A 21847-nucleotide genomic window follows, 5' to 3' on the forward strand; every position below is an offset into this window, starting at 1 on the left:
CAAATGAAGAGACCTACAGTTTTATGCTGACTCCGAAATGCAGATGTCTTTTATAAGTAACTTTTTCATGGCAGAACTACGCTCAGAGGTTCGCTATTGACTGACTGCTATTAGAAAAAATCTTTTCTATAATTTGATGCTTTATGTCCATTGTGGGTTTCGAAGGTAGGCTCTACCGCGTGATTGTCACGCACAACTCCATTCGGCTATGGCGGCCAAGGAGTTGTGTTACCTAACTAAATAACAGTTATAACTTTTCAATTGTTGTTTTTGTGAGCTACTATTGATTTGGCCTTGCGCTTAAATAAAATTCATTGCAAATTAAATTGGTTCTCTAAATTGATTAAAGCGAAAGTTATATGGGCCATTGGGTACTATTAAATGGCGTAATGCGATTAGTTATTAAGTAGTCACTATTATCATTGCAATTGCATGTTTATGATTATGACAGTAAATTATTATGATTAATTTTTAATTATAATGAATTCATTAATTACTCTACTTGATTTTTAGTACACTTAATCCCTTTTTAATCACAAAATAGAAAAAGGATAAATAAATACTTCTTGTTGATGCTGCTATTGTTGTTGTAGCAACTTACTCATCCCTGCTTAGAGCGCTAAAACCCATGAGAGTTTTGCGATCACGGTTTGAAAGCTTTGTGGATTTTAACATAATAAGAGGCTATGGAGTCAGTTTAAATGATTAAGTTAGGTTAGATTAACATGACTGCTCGTGAGAGGGCCCACTTTGAATTTAGAGAAATTCGAAATTTTGTCTGTTGTGATACTATTGCAGTGGAAAAAGGGGGGGAGCGAACAGCAATGAGAGGATTGAGGAATGGCGAGTTACGCTTGTAAAAAACAAGCAAAGAAGACCGGTTGTGATTGATGCATTTTAAATTATAGTAATATTATTCACCAAAATCTTTTCACTGCTAATATCTGTTGCCCCTAACAGTTGAAACTTTCATGAAGCGTGCGCTTACCTACAAGATGTAGTGAACACAATAGATGAAGTCAACATAGCACAACGAAATTGATAGCTACTTATATTAACAAATTGTATTGTCACATTTGGGCAGTTGATAATTGAAGAGTTATCAATTGAAGCTTCACGCATCCGCGTAAGCATTTGTTTGGCGCCCCTATTGGACTAGCGGAATTATTGGACTGCTCTTCTGCGATAATGCGGGCAGCAATGTTGCCTTCATCAATGAATTTTGTAAGTTTTGCAGTGAGCACCAAAAAGTCAATGCCCAGTAAGAACGATGACGGGCCTTCATCAACATTGAGTTCAATATTCGCTAATAGATTTAATGTTTATTTACTTGGATACCATATTTTGCTGATCATATAAATAGCTTGAAAAGAGTTCACAAAATTTGTTCTTCCGCTTCGATATAATCGTATATCTTCTAAATTTTAGACACCCTCTGCCATTATATAAGTCTCGATGCCACTTGATAAATATATTTCGTATCTTATATTACCACGGGCAAGATTTACTGTCCTTCTATACTCTAGAATTACCTCCAGTAAACCTTACCATTTTTTTGATAGTCATGCAACGATCAAGGCACAGGTTACTTTGGAGTGGAGAGAAATGAAAGAGCGGAGAGTGTACAAGGAAAAGCTCTGAGCTTGATCTTGACGAGGGGTAGAGGACAAGAGCATTCCTCTAAACGAATTATGTATACACTACGATTGATCTGAGAGTAATCGCAGATGATCTCTGACTACCAGCTGCATGGTCTGCAAAGCGCTCTGGTCAAAACTGAATTTTAAAAGGACAAAATGTCTGCTTGAATTCAACAGATTAATTACCAGTGGCCTCACAGTTGTTATAAACGGCACTGCACTATTGACACCACTTGCCGTTAGAATGGGTGTACCTCACAATGACTTCTGCAGGAGCTGTGCAGATGAAGAAGAAATTGAGTTGGTACAACAGCTCCTCTGTGAATGCCCTGCACTTCAAAGAAGCCGGGCCAAATATCTTAACGATTATTTCTTTGAAGACGTGAGAAATGTGCAAAATGTATCACTGGAGGGACTAGTTACCTTCTTAAAAAGATCTAAGTGCTTTAAGTAACTTAGTTAGAGGAAGGAAAGCAAGTGCAGGTATCACAATGGATCTTAGGGCCACCGAGTGTGTTGTATTAGACAAGCAATTTGGCTTGACCCAACCTTTACTCGAATGCTGCTTTGAGCGCTAAAGTTATTATCGTTGGAGCTTAATCGGAGTTTAACTTTTTCACAAATTCTATAGGTCTAGACTTATCTGGCCCTAAGTCCACTATTAAAGCCTAAGTGAAAGACTATTTGAACTATAATTAATTTACTATGGTAGCCGAATGGGTTCGTGTGTGACTACCATTCGGAATTCACAGAGAGAACGTAGGTTTGAATCTCGGTAACACCAAAATTAAGAAAAACATTTTTCTAATAGCGAGCGCCCCTCGGCAGGCAATGGCAAACCTCCGAGTGTATTTCTGTAATGAAAGAGTTCCTCACAAGAATATCTGCCGTTCGGAGTCGACTTGAAACTGTAGGTCCCTCCATTTGTGGAACAACATCAAGTCACATGCCACAAATAGGAGAAGGAGCTGGGCCAAACACCCAAATAATATATATATATATATGCTGCTTTTTGAAATATGAAAAACTATAAAATTTAAGCACTTACTCTGATTTTATATGCGATATGCAAAGATGCCGGCAGTATTGGTAAATTTATAAACAAAATTTTGTTAAATTTATTTTTTGCAGAAGTTTAAAGCAGTTTTTGTTGTTTTGATCTGTTTTTTATTAAAATTTCATATTATTTATAGTCATACCACTTAGCATGCTTTATTACGTATTCTATACAGTGTGTTTTGAAAGTAATTTCATTTGTTATTTAATGGTTATTTAATTGTGCAATTTTTGTTTGTTCTAGTTTATAATTTTACACAGTTTACGCATGCATAGCAAACGATCGGTATGCAAATTGAAAATTATTTCACGTATAATTACAATAATTTGTTTGAATTTATTAAATGACTTTTCACTTTCAGAAATTTATTTTTGTTTCCATTTTTTAGCACTTCTAATTCCCCCTGCTTTATATATATACTTATATGGATATATGATATAAATGTCTTATTATCTACAGCAAATTTAAAATTGTATTCGATATCTTGATGTGAATCACTCAGAGCAAAACCAATCGACAGAGTTTCATTCAATTAATTCATTCAACCGCCAAATGACACAATTTCTTAGTTCAATTCAAGCAAAAAACAACACCGAATTTAATAAACACTTATAAATATGCAAAGTTTACTTTTTTGCGCGCATTCGAAGAAAAGGTCAAAAAATACACTTGAAATTCGTCTGCTTTCTCATCGAACTAAACATATGCAAATAATAAAACAAAAACATATGCACACATTTAGCGTATAAATCTGATCAACAGCAACAACTACACAACAACACGAAACACAGCCACGCTCACTGTACTCTTAATGGCAAGCGCGCTCAAAATTGAACTCGTCCACCAGTGTCGCTGCTCCAAAGCGAACTAACCAACATAAATACACCAACGCAGGCGAATAGGTGCCGTAGCGTGTAGTTGAGTTTAGTAGCGACTAAAGAATTTGTACAGTTATTGTTGCTACTTATTAGTAACTTAATCCTCAAACCTTGGTAAGAATGTAGCTATGCATGTATGAGTTAGTTTGATAGTAACGAACACACAGAAGAGCGTCAGTTAGCCTAATGTATCCAAGTACATATGTGTGTATATTTTTATTGGTTTTTATGTCGCGCAGGGTAGGCAAGCATACATATGTATGTAAATACAGATCTGCATGCATACCTATATATACATTTATATGTACATGTGTAGAAGCATATATACCTAAATTGGTGTGCCAGGGCGTATACGCATTGATAAGAGCAGCCCTTATTTGTTGTTAGTTTGTATCTACATTTGTAGAACACCTGTACCGCACTATCTACCGGCACGATATCCACATGCATATATTACTACAATATATGATATACATATATAATATATATACATACATATACATATATCAATAAATGTTTGTCCCTTTGCCTAGCAGGCTATGTTAAAGATTTGAAATTTAGGTGCACGCTAAGATTTATAATTTGTTTTCCTGAATCCGCTAGGTGGCGCTGGTGTCGATATTTTTTCGAGAAATCGTACATACTGTCAGAATTTGGTCACACATAAAGTGCGCCTACCTATATATAGGTGCATAGATATAGTAGTTTTTTGTGAAAAATTAGTTCGCGAAAGGTTTTTAAAAATTGTTTACTTAAACATTCAAAATAATAATTCCGGTAGAAAGACAGAAAGAAGTTTTACGTAGAGTTATAAAAAGTCAGTGGCCTTATTAGTGGACAAAGGTGACGTCAGTACCAAAAATTTCAGCATTCAAAACGAGCGGCTCTCACGACAGTCGCTGCTACACTACCGGACCGGCCCAGATTGCTATTTGGCCAAGGACTGTCGCTCCAGCGCATTACCCGTACATGTGTTGGGATTGTTTATACTGCTACAACAAGAACAACAACAACAACATATACGAGTACTAGTTCATGGAGGCTGCACTGTATTAGGCCAAAGTTGTAATATATCTAAACGAAATCGGTAACTCGCTTGGTTTAACAGGCATGGCGCCGCAATGGTGCCAAACTTTTATATGTAAAATTTAAAAGCGAAGATGTTTCCATGCATCCCAATGATTCCTGCAAATATGCGATTCGATTGCAAATGTTTGCAGTTTCCTGCGCACGAGTCGAAAAGGCTTCTGCTTTACTCGCTTGCGTATCAAATGGAAAATCAACAAATAATATGTATCAATGTAATGATTGGCGCTATATTATATTGACATATTGGTTATTACCTAGCAAAGTGGATGCATACAAGGTGGCAGCAGCAGTACAAAAACAAAATTTACTTATATATTTGTTTGCCATTTGGTGATTTGAATGTCAAAGCCAGCTGATTGCTTTCCAAGCATTTTACGAATTTCCCGAAATTCATGAATTTCGCCTTTTTGCTGATATATCTATATACAGGGTGATTTAAGAATTCCTGTGCATGGATTTTAAGTGCATTTTATGTAGCCGCCTTGTCTGACTTTGCAGTAACGCATGATGCCAATAAATTTACCATGGCTTTGTTGGCGATTACTCGGCCGATAGTCGCATTAGAAGTGTAGATAGTTCACGAAATTTCCTCATACATTTTAAATCGCCAAACTGGCTGACAACTGGCTGGCGATGATTTTTTTTCTCTTTCGTTAGCGGATATTGAAAAAATTGTTTGTTCAAAGTTTTATTAAAAATATGTATGTATGTATGTAAGTTATCAGCCACATTTTCCTTTTCGATTTATTTCTGGTATTTAAGTTGAATTTTAAGCTTTGGCGTATTAAGAGCTTTCTAGTAGAATTTTATGGAAAATATTTTTGTAGTACATTTTAACCCGTTCTATCCCTTTGTTATGAGTAGTTTTTACTTTTCACCACAAGTGACTAAAAGGTCCTTCTATTGAGGAGTTAGAGGATTAAAGTGTTTCAAAAAAAATGTTCGACGTCATTTTTTACATGGAACTACTAGTGGCCACATCATACGTCAAAAATGTAAGAATGACATAGTTTTTTTGCCGATACACCATAAGAATGTGCAGAAAGGTAAAAACTGTGGCCGCCCTCCTAAAATAAAATTCAGACCAAAACTCTCAAATCGCCTCTAGCAGAATACATTGGTGGAACCATGTTACTTTTTTTTCTTTTGTTGTTTTGATGCCCACTGGCTTAGGCCATGACACAACATTCTGCTGAAACCAAATTCATCCATTCATTCAAGTTCATATCTTTCATTAATTACTAGAAAACCTTCTCAAGCCGTTACTCTCAGGGGATGCAAAGGCTTCCCTTTTTTCACGTCCGGATTTTCCATGAATAGACGACGCAGACTCTTTTGTTAATTTAGCCGTCGAACTGTTCATAAAATACACCTTATAGGGAAGTAAATATATTTAATGAATTGAATAGACATTTGCCTTCAATTGATACAAATTCTTTCCGGCTGTTGAGAGAAATATTACGTTGTTAATATAAATAGCGAATCGATTTTTTCTGAATTAAGTTGTATACGCTGGATTCATGGTAGGCCAATTTCACGAAATTTGTGCGCAAATTTGCGCGCACCATAAGCGTTCGACGCTTCTTTGCGGGCAAAACTTGTATTCAATAACTGAACAGTTTTAGAAGCACAGCATTCACAATGGAAATAAATTCGCAATATTATTATAGGCCTCTTCTATTTGCCATTTCTTTGCTCGCCTGCGAATCTTGCTCGATAACTTTGTTGTTGCTTTCGCATGCAAATTTTTCGAGAATAGAGATAGCGAGCGGGGAAGTGGCGAATAGATGAGGCCCAATAATGATGAGGACTTATATTACAGTTTAAGCACTCTTGCGACTGATTTAAGGAATATCAAGATTTGGGTCGAAAAACTTGCTAGTATCTCTTTATGTTTGAACTACCCTCTCCATACCAAATTTAAATGACCAAACCTGTGATATCTGATAACTTTTCGAATTTACTACAATCGAAACAATCTTTGTAAAAAAAATAAGTATTTTTGTATAATAGTAATAATATATAATAATTTAGATTTAGATTGGTTTTTGTATTCAAATCTGCAAAGATATATTTTCATCGCGTATTTTTTTTACTTTGCAGTTTCTGTATTTATGTTTTTATTTTTGAAAATTTTATCTTCACTTGAAATATTTTTAACATTTTTCTGGATATGTATGCGATACATCATTTATTGCTGAGAACAATTTTGCAGTTCTAAGCAATTGTGATCGGAACGTAAATAATAGACATCGGCAAAAAATTCTGCTGAATTATACAAGGTGGCGTACATTTAATCATAAATTTTGGAAATAGCAAAAAAAATGATTTTGTGTGATGGAAATCTTTATTTTGATCTTTACGCGCCCCATTGCTTGTCTGTTTGTATACTGCAGCTGTTTAGTTCCTAAATGTCAAAACAAACATGACATTTGCAAAAATGATGAATCTTCCACTGGGGTGATTAATTTTGCGCCACCTGGCATAATAAATAAATAAATAGTTATATAAGAATTCTCTTGGTTTCACCTTATTTGCCTTTTTTCCATTCATAAATATAGTAAATGGATGTACATTTCAGAGATACGTAAAAAGTGCAATGCTATTTCAGTGACTATTACAAAATTCTTAAAATTTCCCATAATTGATCGACAATGTCCTCCGTGAATTATGTTTCAATATTAATTTTTTTTTTAATACACATTTTTTTTTTTTTGGAAAATTCCACTGAGGGCGATTGGCCACCCTGAACGAATAAATTTCTTTTTTTTGTTTGTTCGAATAAATATACCTTTTTTTTGGAAAATTGCAATGAGGGCGATTGGCCACACTAAGTGAAAACAAATTTTAATTTTGGAAAAATATAAAATTTTTTCTGGAAAATTCCACTGGAGGTGATGGGCCACCCTAAATGAATAAATACAACTTTTTTGTTCGGAAAAATGTATTTTTTTTTTTAATTTCACTGAGATGACCATAATGATGGGAGTTTAAAGGTTGGGCAGTGAGATAGTTGGCCACCCTAAACGTATAAAAAATTTTTGTTCGGAAATATATAATTTTTCGCTTTTTTTTGAAAAATTTCACTGGGGGTGACTGGCCACCCTAAATGAATAAATTCCGTTTTTTTTTTTGTTCAAAAAAATATAAGTTTTTTTTTTGGAAAATTGCAGTTGAGGTTGTTGACTACCCTAAATGAATACACGTTTTAATTTTTGTTCGGGAAGCATAGAATGTTTTTTTGCGAAATTGCAAATGAATGACATTTTTTGTTCGGAAAACTCTAATAATTCTTTTTTAAATAATTATGTTTGTATCAGTAAATAAATACATGACTTCTCCCTGTTTTTTACCCGGTCAGTTACCCCATAAGGAAGAAATACCCGTTAGTCACTCAACGGAGCAGCATTTCTCGAATATCAATAACAAACAGCAGTGTTGAAAATTGCTTAAATCTTCTTCACTCAAACATCAGAAATATAAAACTCAACTGCATTAGTGAACTCTTCCTCCGCTCACCCATTAATCGAAATCTTGGCTACGTCCTAGTAAGTATAGAAGGTAGCTAATTCGATTTATTCAAAATTGTCCGTAACACAAAAGTTGAGTGCGGTTGCCCCCAATTTAATTATTTTTCGATGAGCGTGGAGTAAAATGTGCGTACGCTTCGTGGGATAAGCAATTATGGACGGAGAGACGGAAAGTTGATTCTTTTAGTCATTTTACTAAACATTTTTATAAACATTTTTCAAAATACCTACATGGATACTTTTAGGTGATTAAAAACAACCTTTATTTTAATAAAGAATAAGCAGTAAAATAATGCACGACTGTACTAGGGCTCATGTGTATAAATATATATTGTGTAAATATGTGTACTATCTCTGTGCTTTCAAAATATCGGGTGTGTTTTTTTTTTGCTGCATAAAAACTATTGATTTCTTTAACTATGATTTGAGTGCTGAGAATGGCAAACTGTGTTGACATTTTGGTTCAACAAGGTTTGCCAAGTTAGAGCTTCCAAATCAGTTAAAGCTTGGAAATTTACTTTGAAAAATAAAATACATCAATCTCTTCGTGAAGTTCATAGAGCGAAGTGTTGAAGAAGACGCCGATTTGTCGTCGTTCTCAACTTGTTGGCCCTTGTCCTTCGACTACGTGAAAAATTTTGCGTAAGGATCTTAGCTTACGTGCCTATGAAATACAACTCGTGCATGAATTTAAGCCAAATGACCATTGTTTGCGTTGCATTTTTGTTGATTGAGTGCATTTAGATTTCCTTTTCAGATTTAGTGGAAAAAGTAGTCAAAAATTAGCCTGATCCAACGGACTATTCGACACCTTGATCAAAAAGTTCCCGGAACAACCCACAATCAACGCTATAAATCAATTGATTTGAGTTATGTTTTTTTGTTTGAGTTATGTTTGTTGTATTCAATTTTCCTTTAAAATGGATTAAATGGTGTGAAAACCTCCAAAAGGTGGTGAAACTATTTCAGTCATGTACTAATGTCCACTGAAATCAGCTGCTTATGAGTGGCTCGAACGCTTCAGAAGAGATCGTGAGTCCATCGAGGATGACGAACGTAGTGGCAGGAAAGAAAAGTTTATCAATAACCACAAATTAACCATCAGAGAGCAGACAGAAGACTTCAACATTGATTATGGATCCATTCACGACATTATAATTACAAATTTGGGTTTATGCCGTTTGCTGCAAAGTTGGTCCCAAAGGAACTGAATCCCATGCAAAAATGGGATGGCGTTGATATCGCCCAGAACATGTTTTGCAAGACTGTGTCCGACCCATCATTCACCAAACGCATCATTACTGGAGACCAGACTTGGGTTTATGAGTACGATACTCAATCCAGACATCAGATGACTGATTGAAGAGCTCCGAATAAACCAAGACCAAAAGAAAAAAACCTAGTAATACTCGTACAAACCAATGCGAAAGCGATGCTCACGATTATTGTGGATTACAACGGTATTGTACACCACGAATTTTTGCCAGAAAGTCAGACAGTTAATAACTGACTATTATTTTCGTGTTATGAGAAATTAGACGTTTACGGGAAGCAATTCGCCAAAAGAGAAAAGATTCGTGGAAAAACAACTAGCGGATTTTGCTAGTTGATAAAACAGCTTCCAACAGTCATCTTCATTATCCGTGAATTTTGGACGAAGAACGAAAAGATTATCATCCAACAGCCATCGAATTCCCCTGATGTGGTGTAGCAATTTTTTTCTCTTTGATCGAGTCTACTAGTATGGGAAACGCGTTTTAAGAGCCGATAGAATGTAATGGAAAAATCGAAGTCGGTCGAGATGGCTATACCGAAAATAGAGTTTCAGAAGTGTTTCGACAGCTGGCTCCACTGCTGGCGTAAGTGCGTTGCAGTTGATGGGGAGTACTTTGAAATTCAGATATCATACTCAAAGAATAAATGCCGTGAAATTATCTACCAGATTATAACGAAAAAAATTTCGATTCAATCTTTGAGTTTTGAATAATCATTTTAAGTTCTCAAGCTCTTCGAAAAACCCCCTATGTAAAGTGATTTGGCGCTAGTTTGGTAGAATACAAGTATGCCACACACGCCTGCACTTGACTCATTTTGTTTTACATGTACATTTGTATGTATGCGTTGTGGATTTAGCGGCGTAAGTGTATATCAACAAAAAAAGCAAACTATTCATTGATAAGATATGCAGTAGAAGTCAAGATATAAAACAGGTTCACTTATTGTTTATGTAACTATGTACACAATTATGTAATTTATATATACATAAATATAAATATATATATATAAAATAAATATAAATATATATGTACGAAAAAGTCCTTCCTATTTGCATGCAGTTACTAGTCATACATTCAATACTATCAGTAACGATCGTAAATTATTGAAATACCTGCTTATCGCATACCTTAGTGGAAATATCACGAAAGTTGAGTCATACCACTTGAAACACCCGTCTATCTTTCTGAATATGTACTCATGTATGCATGTGCATAGATAACTTATCTGTTATGTATCGCTAAAATCCCTTCAACTAATTTTGTGTATATCTGATTTCACAGAAATGAATTTTAAACGAAACTCTCATAACACAGTTATCTGACATTTTGCAGGTAGTGTTATTAATTTCCTGCAGGGAAATCTACATATTACAAGTAGTTCCGAACTAGTGCACTTGTGGCGAATTTGGAATCATGACCAGTTTATGTTTCGTCTGCTTTTCGAAATAAGCAACTGATCATTTTTATGCTTCGATGCTCCAGGAAGGGGCATTCATCTTCTGTTACTCCCATTTTTTGATAGTTCTGAATCAGTTTAACCCTTTGGGGGCGAATGTTGGCATATAACCGCCCAAGCCGTTTTACCGTTACTAACGAGTGTCGGCATTTAGCCGCCCAAATTAGTTCATAGCTGTAAGGCTCGCGACGTCTATCGTTCTGAGCGGTAAGATACGCATATGTATAGTAAAAGAGTCACGTTTTCATTCAAAGACATTAGGGTGATGTCTTATATTCCTTATATTGTAAACTTACGATGTGAGACGACGGTAGTCAGAACGAATTTCAGTACTTCGATTCAGTCTCTCCGGGTCACTGCCAGGGGAATACGCAGGCCTTTTATATATTTTATCTTACGCACGATGGCTAAGCGATCTAGAGGTGATACGTTAGATAGTTACAGTTTTGACGAATATTACTGTTAATCTAATAAGACAGAACATGACGGCATTACTTCGTCACTTTGAACGATACCACACAATGCCGGGATATAAATCGTATACATAAATACCATGATTCAATAATAAAAGGTTTGCTCAGTAAGCAGCTTTCTCATTCCCTCTTGACAAATCGGCTCCCTTAGCAAGACACTGGGTTGGTAACTCTAGAAATTTTTAGCAAAAGTGGAAGAAATGTAAAATTTGTAGGAAAAACATTTCGTTTTCAAAAGCGTGTATAAGCACTTGCTCGGTATGTGAATAACCAAGACGATATGGAAAACATACTGACATACAGCTTAAATCAGGATATCACAAAGCATCTTTTTGGGGCAACGAACGTGAAAGATGGACGTTTTGACAATTTGAGTCCAATGCCTTTCAAATACAGGTGGGGGAAATACTTACTACGTTACTTTAAAGATACATAAGTTACCAACAAGAGCTCATTTAGCAATATGTAACTAATCATAGCCTCCTGATGGCAGATGGCTTTTTATGAGGAGTTTTTTCATGGCAGAAATACACTCGGAGGTGTGACATTGCCTGTCGAGGAGCCTCTGCTATTACAAACAACATTTTCTATCATTTGGTGTTTCATGCCCGTGGTAGTTTGTCAAGTAGTTAGGAATGAATAATCGCGACTTGGAGGTCAAAACTCCAAACTTGCGTGGACATAGCATAGTAAAGCAAGGCGCAAGGAATCCATTAGGGCCATACTGCTTAGGTAATATAATAGCTTCATATTGGTAAAACTTTGCAACTTCGCGATCAGTTTTCAATTTAAAAATTAATTCACAAAATATCAATCTGGGTTTAACTTAATAACATTTTTTTTAATATCATTCCTGGCAATTTCTGTTTGTATCTGCTATAATTTAAGTAAAAAGAAAACGTTTTTTGCTACCATTTTTAACAAGAAGGTATTTAATTTTTCCACTTTCTACGCCCTTATTAAATGCGACCTTTCGTAAGGGAGTGTCAAAATTCTAATGTCACAAGTGAACAAACCTTTAATAATTGAATCGTGCATAAATACAACCAAACTTCTTTTTGTTGTGTTTTTTTTTTTCAATTTGTTTGTTTATAAATATTTTTTGATTTTATGAAAATTTTTTCTTGTGTTAAAATAAACTTTAGTTTTTATAACGTTGAATGTATTTATTTTCTTTACTGCGGACTCGAATACCGGGCTCCGTGACCAAAGGGTTAAATATGAGAAATGAAATTTCGGTGCATTACTGATTAAAAAAACAACATACAAACAGCTTGCCGCCGTATGAGAGTAAATTTAGGCTATTTTATTTTTATACCCTCGCACTTGTGTATAAGGGTATTATAATTTTTTTCACATATAAATATATCATACATACGAGTATACATATATACATATACAAAAATACTCCAAAATTTGGGCATACCTCCGAATGTACAGAATAATGAGTGGAGTCTATTTAGTCATGTTGGCCCGTCCGCCCATGCGCACTATACATATATGTAAATATATAAGCCTATATAATTGACGCCTACACCCTTTTTGGGTGTTCGGCCGAGCTGCGCCAACCTCTTGATTTCACTCCACATTTTGTTGGTGTTGAATATGTCAGCTTCCAGATTCCTCCTCCATGTCAGTGCTGGTCTGCAGCTACGACGGCTGCGGGTGATATCGGTTTGGTTTCTTCTTAAAACGTGCCCTAGCCAGCCCCATTTCCTTTCCATGATATCCAGGCGCATTGGTATCTGGTTATAACGATTCCACAGGTCAGTTTTTGAGATCGTGTCGGGGCAGAAAATTGCCAATATTTCGCGGAGACAACGATTGCTGAAAACCTTCAGCGTTTGGAGGTCAGAGGCTGCAAGGTTCCCGGTTTCGCAATCGTACATAAGAGCGGACTTACCGTTGGTGTGCATCTCGATGTTGTTCGTCAAATGGAGGGAGCCACAATTTTAAGCAGAAATACCCTCGGAGGTTTGCCTATGTCTGCCTAGGGATTCAACCGTTATTAGAAAACACTTTTTTTTAATTTTGTTGTGACTCGAACCTACGTCCTTGGAATGGTAGTAAAGCACCAAGCCATTTGGCTACGAAGGCCGCACTATAGCTCGAGCAAAAATTAATGTATTATATTTCAATGAAACTTGGTATATATATTACTTTTTATCCAAGATAGGTTGGTCTGCAAATGAAAGATATCAGTCAATATATCCCCACCTCCCATATAACGGTTATTCTGAAAAAAAATAAAAAAACGACTCAAAACTACTCAAATTCAATACAAATAATGAGCAACAAAACACAATACGACACCAGTAAAATTTGAAAAAAATAGATGGTGCCACGTCCACTCTTGGATAAACGCGTGTATCTTGATAATGACTTAACCAAACTCTCCCAAACTTGGTACGCGTATTGCTCCGCACTTCATCATTTAGAACCAGCATAAAGGTTTTTGAAATCGTACGAAAGCCGCGTCCACTTTTGTAGGTTAGGTTAGGTCATACTGGCTGGCCGAAGCCACGCAGAGACCATTTTGGTCCATAGCGATACAGATTAGAATCCTTCTTTTCTTTCTTTAGCGAAAATATGCATCACTCAAGATGCGCGTGGTGGTCGCGAATTTAAGGAATCGCTCAAGTACCAGTTCAGGGATAGATTCTAGTCCTTCAAAACCGAGAGCACCCAGGTATCACAGTCTAGTTTTCGAGAGAGCCGGACAGTAGCATAGAAGAGGATCCCATTTTTGTATGCTAAGACTAAATTTTCGTCCATCTGTCGGATGTTATAAGTTATAACTCTCATTGTCTATGAGCTTGTTTGATTCCTAAAATTGACAGCTAGCATGCATTAAATTTTATTAAAATGTGCGCGCCCGAGTTTCTTAGCACTTCCTTACATGTTATTATTATTGTATTGTATATATTTTTTTTGGCATTTGCACTCAACCAGCCTTGAACCAGCAGCTCGCTGTATCCGAAGCCGTGGGTTAACTCACAAAGTCACGGTTGAATTATGAAAAGAAACTGAAAGAAGAAAGAATAAGAAAACTTTTTAATTTTACTCTTCGACTGTGATTCTGTTTCACTTTGCCACGTGAACTAGAAATTTGCCGTACTATTTCAGATTTTTTCTAGAGGGTATTTGTGAGGGTGTCTCTATTAACTTTGTATTTATAAATTACAAACCATTGGGTAAAGTATTATTTTATGTATATACAAGGTGGCGCAAAATTAATCACCTTATCGGAAGATTTATAATTTTTGCTAAAGGCGTCGTGCATCAGTAATATTTGGTATTTGCAAACTAGACAGGTAGATCCACGCAAGTAGGGAAAGTCCCTGATTGCCCTTCACTTGGGAGTGCTCAAGACGATTCTTCTGCATACTGTTCAAGCTCCCGAACCCCCGTTTGAGAGCGAGCTAATGTAAGCAGGCGAAGCATACCAGGATATCGGTTGTACGCTGGGCTTGGGAGCCGCCACGTAAAAATCCATCCCCAATAAAAACGACAACAAATCTTCGGAAGAGAGCTGCTTATTCTGATGACGACCCCTGCAAACGACCTTAGGACTATGATTTGAGCGCATGCACCAGGAATGTACGGTCCCTTAATGGGGTAGGTGCCTCTGCCCGGACGGTTGATGTAGTCGTGAGAGCAGAGGCTGACATCACTGCCATTCAAGAGATGCGATGTGTGGGGCAAGGCAAGAGGAGTATTGGACCTTGCGACGTCTACTACAGCTGCCATGTAAAGGAGCGCAAATTCGGTGTTGGATTTATAGTGGGAAAGAGACTTCGTTGCCAAGTAGTGTCGTGCACTTCGGTGAACGAGTGCCTTTGCAAAAATTCGCATTGAAGCGAAATTTCTCAACATCTCGCTCATTTGCGCCCACGTCGCTGGCACACTGGTTTGTATTTGACGAAAGAGTTCAAGTTTTATTTCTGTGGAATATGACAATTTGCAATTGACAAGTGTCATAGGTAATGAAATGACTTCTACATAAACGTCCATCTGGCCTCTTTCTAAAAATTGTATTGGCAATAAAATTTGCCTGAGTTTCGGACTTTTCGGCATAACATCCACATTCAAATTGCAATTCTATCAACGTCAACTGACACTACTGAAACTGAAATTGCTGATTACACGATTACTCAACTTAGTGGGCAAAATATCAACTGTTGAAAAACTTGTGTGGTCGTGTCGTTAATAAATAAAATAAATATTGTATTCTATAACTCAAATATTATGCTGACTTTGAAATCCGTCTAAACTTTATGTAGCTATACATTTACTCACACACTTACTTGTGAATTCACGGCGCAGCAACTTCCCATTAATTATAACTGAATTGATCATCAGGCGATGCTGATTTTACAGTACTTCAGAAATTAACTCGTTAAAAGAAAGAGAAAAATTGCATTGCATATTTAATTGTAAACAAAATATTCTAGCACATTAGCTGAATGGCTCATGATCTACAAGCAGAGCCGGTTAATGTTTTCGTCATTGTGCAGCTAGCAACATTAGCTTCTACATACAATTTTTTAGAAGGGCCGTTGACAGGGCATACAACTTAAATAGTCGTCGGCTACAGAATGTCGTAAACATAAATGAAAATTAAAATTCCTTTAAAGCAAATATTTTTTGTGGAAGTAAATTTAGTAATTTACATTTTAGTAATCGATTTTCCATTTGTTCTTTATGGAATGCGATTTTTTGAAACGACATTGGAAAATAAACCCGATGTTATCTAGCCGTTCAATATTCTTCAAATTCATTTGACGTGTGAAAGTGGACATACTCGTAGGTGCGTGTGTGCTTACAGTGCGTTGAGCATGAATCATCATCCTTCGTATCTAAGTGGAATATACTGGGACTATATTTAATCACAAACACCTGCGAATGTTTGCACTTTGCGCCAGCTTTCATGTTCATACCCGTTTATAATGTATAGTAGACGTATTTGTAGAACTGCACATTTGTGCCCAACCCCATCGTTGTTGTAGTTTTTGTTGCTCTTGAGTGAAATTGCATTTTGCAAATTGCAATTAACTGCAAATGGGGGCGCATTAGCCAATTGAATGAAAGGAGCGGGAATTTGACGTCATCGAACGTAAGTATGTCCGGATTTCTAAACAAATAAATGTTTCTATTAAAAATGTTTGCTCTCTTCGAGCTAATTACTCATTTCTGGGTAAAACGACAAATTTATGGAAAAATAATTTGCGAAATTCTTCGAAGGCAACGCTGTAAGAAATTTGCTTTGAGAAAAATAAAAAAAAATATGAAAAAGAAAAATTGAGTTTTTGGAGTTATAAAAAGTTGTGTAAAATGCCTGCAGGCGCGCGATTTTCAGTGGCCCTTACTGTATATATTTCGATCATGTAAACAAGATGTAACTTCAAAGCTTATCGGCAACAAATGCTCGAAATATCAAAAACAATTAAGCATTATTTTCACACCTATTGGCGAAGACTTCAAGGTCGTTACAATTAAAATTGCATATTTTTTTTGTTTGGCTTTTCTTCGCATACTTTTGTCAAAAATAAAAATAAAATAAAAATGTTATATAGTAGATAGTAGATAAAAATAATATAATCTTTCCAAAATCGCTAAAAAACCATATTGCGTAATAGCAGCTTACTTTTGTATACATACCTACACCTATGAATGTACTTAAGTAATAATAAGGCATTTTGTCTCGGACCGCTTTAAGATATCGGGATTTCGTAGTTTCAAAATGGCAATGCAGGAGTGCCGAATAACATTTCGTAGACATATTGTAATATACCCCTTTGCATAGTTATAAGCGCTCAATAATTTTACCTGTATTTGTTATTGTGCTTTAGAGAAAATATTTTTCATGCACTACTTGGACAAGTGTGTTAAGAGAAACAAGTTCACATAAGAAGTACCATCATTTGTGTTAGGCAAGAAGAGAGTAGACAATTACGAGTATAACTGTTGCAAATTTATAAACCCAGTTTGGGGATTCTCTCAAAATATTTTTTATTTGCCCTCTCGAGTAATGTATGGTATTTCCATTATTTTCAATAACTTCAAAGACTGTGTTCGACATTGAATCAAAAAAGTTTTGCACTAGTTACGTGCTTAGGCACGTGAATTATGGCATCTCTCAACTGTGCTCGCATCAATTCACCGCACACGTTCTCCATGATATTGAGATCTCGAGAAATTGATGGCCACTCACGAAGGGGTTATATTGTTTAGCAAACCAACTCAAAATGCGATGAGATTAATGGCAGGCCGCCTGGAAAACAATTGCTGTAAAACAATATTTTCGCCAGAATGCACTTTGAAAAATGATAGCAATTAGTTTACGCTCTATTCGGAATTCATGCGTGTTGATCCCAGCTCACAGCTCCCAACACCATCAGAGATCCAAAGCCAAAATTTATTTTTGAAAAATGTCTTGAATCTAAACACAAATCTCCCTAATACTTACTACATCTATCTGGCCCATTTAAGTTAAATTTCTTTTCATCATTGCTCCATTTGCATGTGCGAATACAGCGATTCGATTTGTTTGATGCCATTTTTATTTGATAGGTTAGGGCAGTGGTCGCCAACCCGTCGATCGCGAGCTACCGGTAGCTCGCAAAGACAATTCTGGTAGCTCGCGCTGCTCACGTTGCAAAAAATCCAAAAGTCTGAAAATCATACCAGTATTAGCAAATTTCAGAAATTTTCATAATAAATAGATAAACAGCGGCAACACTGCGGTAAGCGATTTCGCGCCGACAAACACGACGCGAAGTCGCGTCTCCGTTTTAGGATCGGCTGGAACCTATTAGCGTGTTCGAGAATTTTTTGGCTTTATATATACGCAATGCACGTCGACAGTGCGCCCCGTTTAATACTGAACGGCATTATCAACGTTCTGCATGCAGCGGTTGGGTAAGAGTTCGAAACATTATGGCAAACAGTAGTAAGAAGGCGAAGACATACCATTTCCATTCGGAATGGGAAGAACAATACTTCTTCACAGAAGTTAAAGGCAAAAGTGTTTGTTTGTTATGTAATACATCTGTGTCAGTTCCTAAAAAAGGAAATATTGAGAGGCATCATAAAACTGTACGTTCGAATTTTGAGAAGGCATTCCCGTTAAATTCTGCCACCAGAAAAGAAAAACTGAAACATTTAAAAATCCAGTTAATTGGACAACAGTCAATATTTTTGAAAACAATCGACAAAAATAAGGCTGTAACTGAAGCATTTTATCGTGTTTCCCAGATAATTGCACAAAAGAAAAAACCTTATGAAGACGGGGAAATCATAAAACAAGCATTTTTGGAAGCTGCAGATTCTTTATTCGCCAACTTTAGAAATAAAGACGAAAAAGTGTCTGCTATAAAATCTATGCAACTTTCTGCTAATACAGTGATGAGGCGAGTAGAAGCAATGATATTTTTTACAGTTAAGATGTGACTTAGATAACTGTATTTATTTTTCACTGCAACTGGATGAATCAACAGATGTAGTTGACACCTCATAATGGCCATATTTGTCAGGATGGCTTTTAGTGATTTTACAATTAAAGAAGATCTTTTGAAGTTTATTCCACTCAAAGGACATACTACTGGGCTAGAGCTGTTTTCTCATTTAAAAAATCTCATCTCTTCTGAGAAAATTCCAATATCAAAAATGGTAGGCCTGACAACTGACGGTGCTCCAGCTATGGTGGGTTGTGATAAGGGGCTCGTGGCGCTATGTCATAAGGATGAAAGCTTTCCACAATTTCTTAGTTACCACTGTATTATACATCAGCAAGCATTATGTGGAAATTGTGAAACTGGTGGTGAAAATTGTGAACAAGATTAGAGCTCAACCGTTACAAAGAAGATTATTTAAAACCTTGGCTGATGTAATTGACTGTCAATACGGAGAGCTACTTCTTCACTCTGAAGTGCGATGGTTAAGCAGAGGACGAGTGCTCAAACGTTTCAATGATGTCCTGCCTGCTATACTCCAATTTTTCAAAGAACGCGATGAACCGATTCCTGAACTGGAAAATTCGACTTGGCTCAGAGATTTTGGTTTTCTTGTGGACATTACAGAGAAATTAAATGAGCTTAACATGCAGCTTCAAGGCAGGGATAAAGAATTAGCGGAAATGATTTCTGATATAAATGCATTTATTACAAAACTTGAATTTTGGGAACAAAACCTAAAAAACCTCGATACTAAGCATTTTCCTATTCTTTCCGAAAAGATATCCGAAAATCTATTAGAGCCCTATGACAGTAAATATCATATGGAAATAGTTTCTAACTTGAAGTAAAACTTCAAAAATCGTTTCAAGGATTTCAGCAAAATTGCTTTAGTGACGCAATTTGTTGTTTCACCCTTCATGGACATTGATATACAACAGTTTGCAACTTGTGTTATGAACAACTTTGTCGAAGAATGGAAATGGAACTGATTGCTTTTCAAAGTGACTTGACTTTAAAATCTTTAGGATCAAATACAGAATGTATATGGACTTTAGTAAGTAAAGATAAGTATTCAGTTTTATGTCGTGTTGCGTTGAAAGTGAAAGCGTTATTCAGTTCAACTTATTTGTGTGAATCTTCTTTTTCCAATGTGAAATTTATTAAAAATAAATACCGCAATCGGCTTACAGATATACATTTGGATAACTGTATTCGAATGACTGTATCAAATTATATTGCAAATATTAAAAAAATTATTGATGAATGTCAACCTTCTCATTAAATATGCTCTTTTTATCTGCCCATATTTTATTTATATAATAATGTACTATTACTGTTTTGTTGTTTTTTTAAGTCGCTTGTGATTTGCCATTGTGACTGCAAAAAATTTTGTTACGATTGATAGGTGTGAACATGGATGTAGTTATGCATAAGTATAAGCACTATAAGTCATAAGTTTATTATATATAGAACGTATATTAGTAAAATAAATACATGTATTGTATGTCAAATATAACTGTGTATTATTTAATTTATGTTGGCTTGTGCAAGTAGCTCGCTGTTTATTTCAAAATCTTGAAAGTAGCTCAACACATTGAAAAGGTTGGCGACCACTGGGTTAGGGTGAGTCAAAAATACCACTTTGAAAATGAATGAATGTTAGGACAGTCCACTTGAGAAAACGGGAAATTTTACAGATATTAAAACACTTTTAGTAAAAGGTGGAGATGTGGGGTTAGGGTGAATCAAAAATAAGTAACACTAAATTTTTATACTATGGAATTATAAATTAATCATGAATATGGATCACGTCATGTGATTTGAAGTAATTTTACAGACTGAAAGCCTTTTTTGTTACCTACCCAATTATTTATAATTTTATTTCATGAAAATTAAAAAATTTCAGTACCTTAAATGTCGCAATTCATTTTAATATAAATAATTTAACAGAAATTTTTAATAAATTTTATATTAAATATATATTTATATATATATGCGAATAACGAAATCATGTAGGTATATTCTCAAAAGTTCGGGACCGGAGTTCCGAATTCCGGGATCGAAGCATGATGTGCTTGATGTGCTACACAAATATCAAAATCTTTCTTTCAACTTGGTTACACAAATCACGTCGATTAAATCTTTTATCACCTTATTGGCTCTATTCAAAATAAGGAGCTCGCATTCGCCAAAAAATTGCTTTGCATGGCATGGCATGCCATATGTGCTTTGACATATGTATGTATATACTCGGATAAGAGGGACACATTTTTTTGGGGAAGTATTCACTTCCAAGTTCAAGTCGAGTGAACTCAGGAATTCACAGAAAATGGAAAGTATTTCTATAGAAAATTGGCTTCTAATAGCGAAATGAGCCATTTGCATACATCGCAAATTTTCACACATACATGCTTGCATAAATGCAAGCGTATGAACATACAAATGTATTTGAGTACGCTGCTTATTAGAACAATCGCAGTACACAACAATCGATTTATTTATTCAAAATTTTAATTGCATTTTTGTGCTCATTCGCTTTTCTGGGACAAGATGAGTGATTTAATATTAGAGTGGAATTCATTTGTAAAAGATATGCTTGGAATGTTTTCAGAGGAAAATGTAGATAATAATTTACTATACACGTACATTACAAGTATACATTAATGGGAAAAATTTAAAATAAGAAAAAAATACAGAAGCGTACTTTGTAAAAAGTTACATAGCGACGAAAAAACAAAACGTATACACAAATAAGTTTTAATTACACTCGCGAGTAGAAATAAAAAGTATAATGTTTTAAAATAAATATTTGACTCAGTTCAATCTCCGGTAGAAAAAAAGGAGTTCCGAGATTTATTGTTTGAAAAAAAAGCGTAATTTAAAACCAAAACTAGAAAATTACCCTGAAAAATTAGAAAAAATAATAATATTTTTGTATTAGGTGCGCAACTAAGTTCCCGTTGTTTGTCAATAGATACCGCCAGCAGAGT

At 35.6% G+C, this 21847-nt stretch overlaps 1 protein-coding gene across 3 annotated transcripts in view; it reads right to left on the reverse strand.

Moving 5' to 3' along the window:
- Positions 1–21847, reverse strand: part of LOC128865936 (fatty acid 2-hydroxylase) — a 66220-nt gene that overhangs the window by 39102 nt on the left and 5271 nt on the right. The window contains exon 1 of one of the 3 annotated variants that reach the window (XM_054106366.1): positions 2689–3142. The exons of the other annotated variants lie outside the window; for them this stretch is intronic. The gene's annotated coding sequence lies outside the window, so the exon portion shown is untranslated. Of the gene's footprint in view, positions 1–2688; positions 3143–21847 lie in introns of those variants that run through there. 3 annotated transcript variants of the gene reach the window in all.

Source organism: Anastrepha ludens, chromosome 6, assembly GCF_028408465.1.
Source record: "Anastrepha ludens isolate Willacy chromosome 6, idAnaLude1.1, whole genome shotgun sequence".
Lineage (NCBI taxonomy): Eukaryota > Metazoa > Arthropoda > Insecta > Diptera > Tephritidae > Anastrepha > Anastrepha ludens.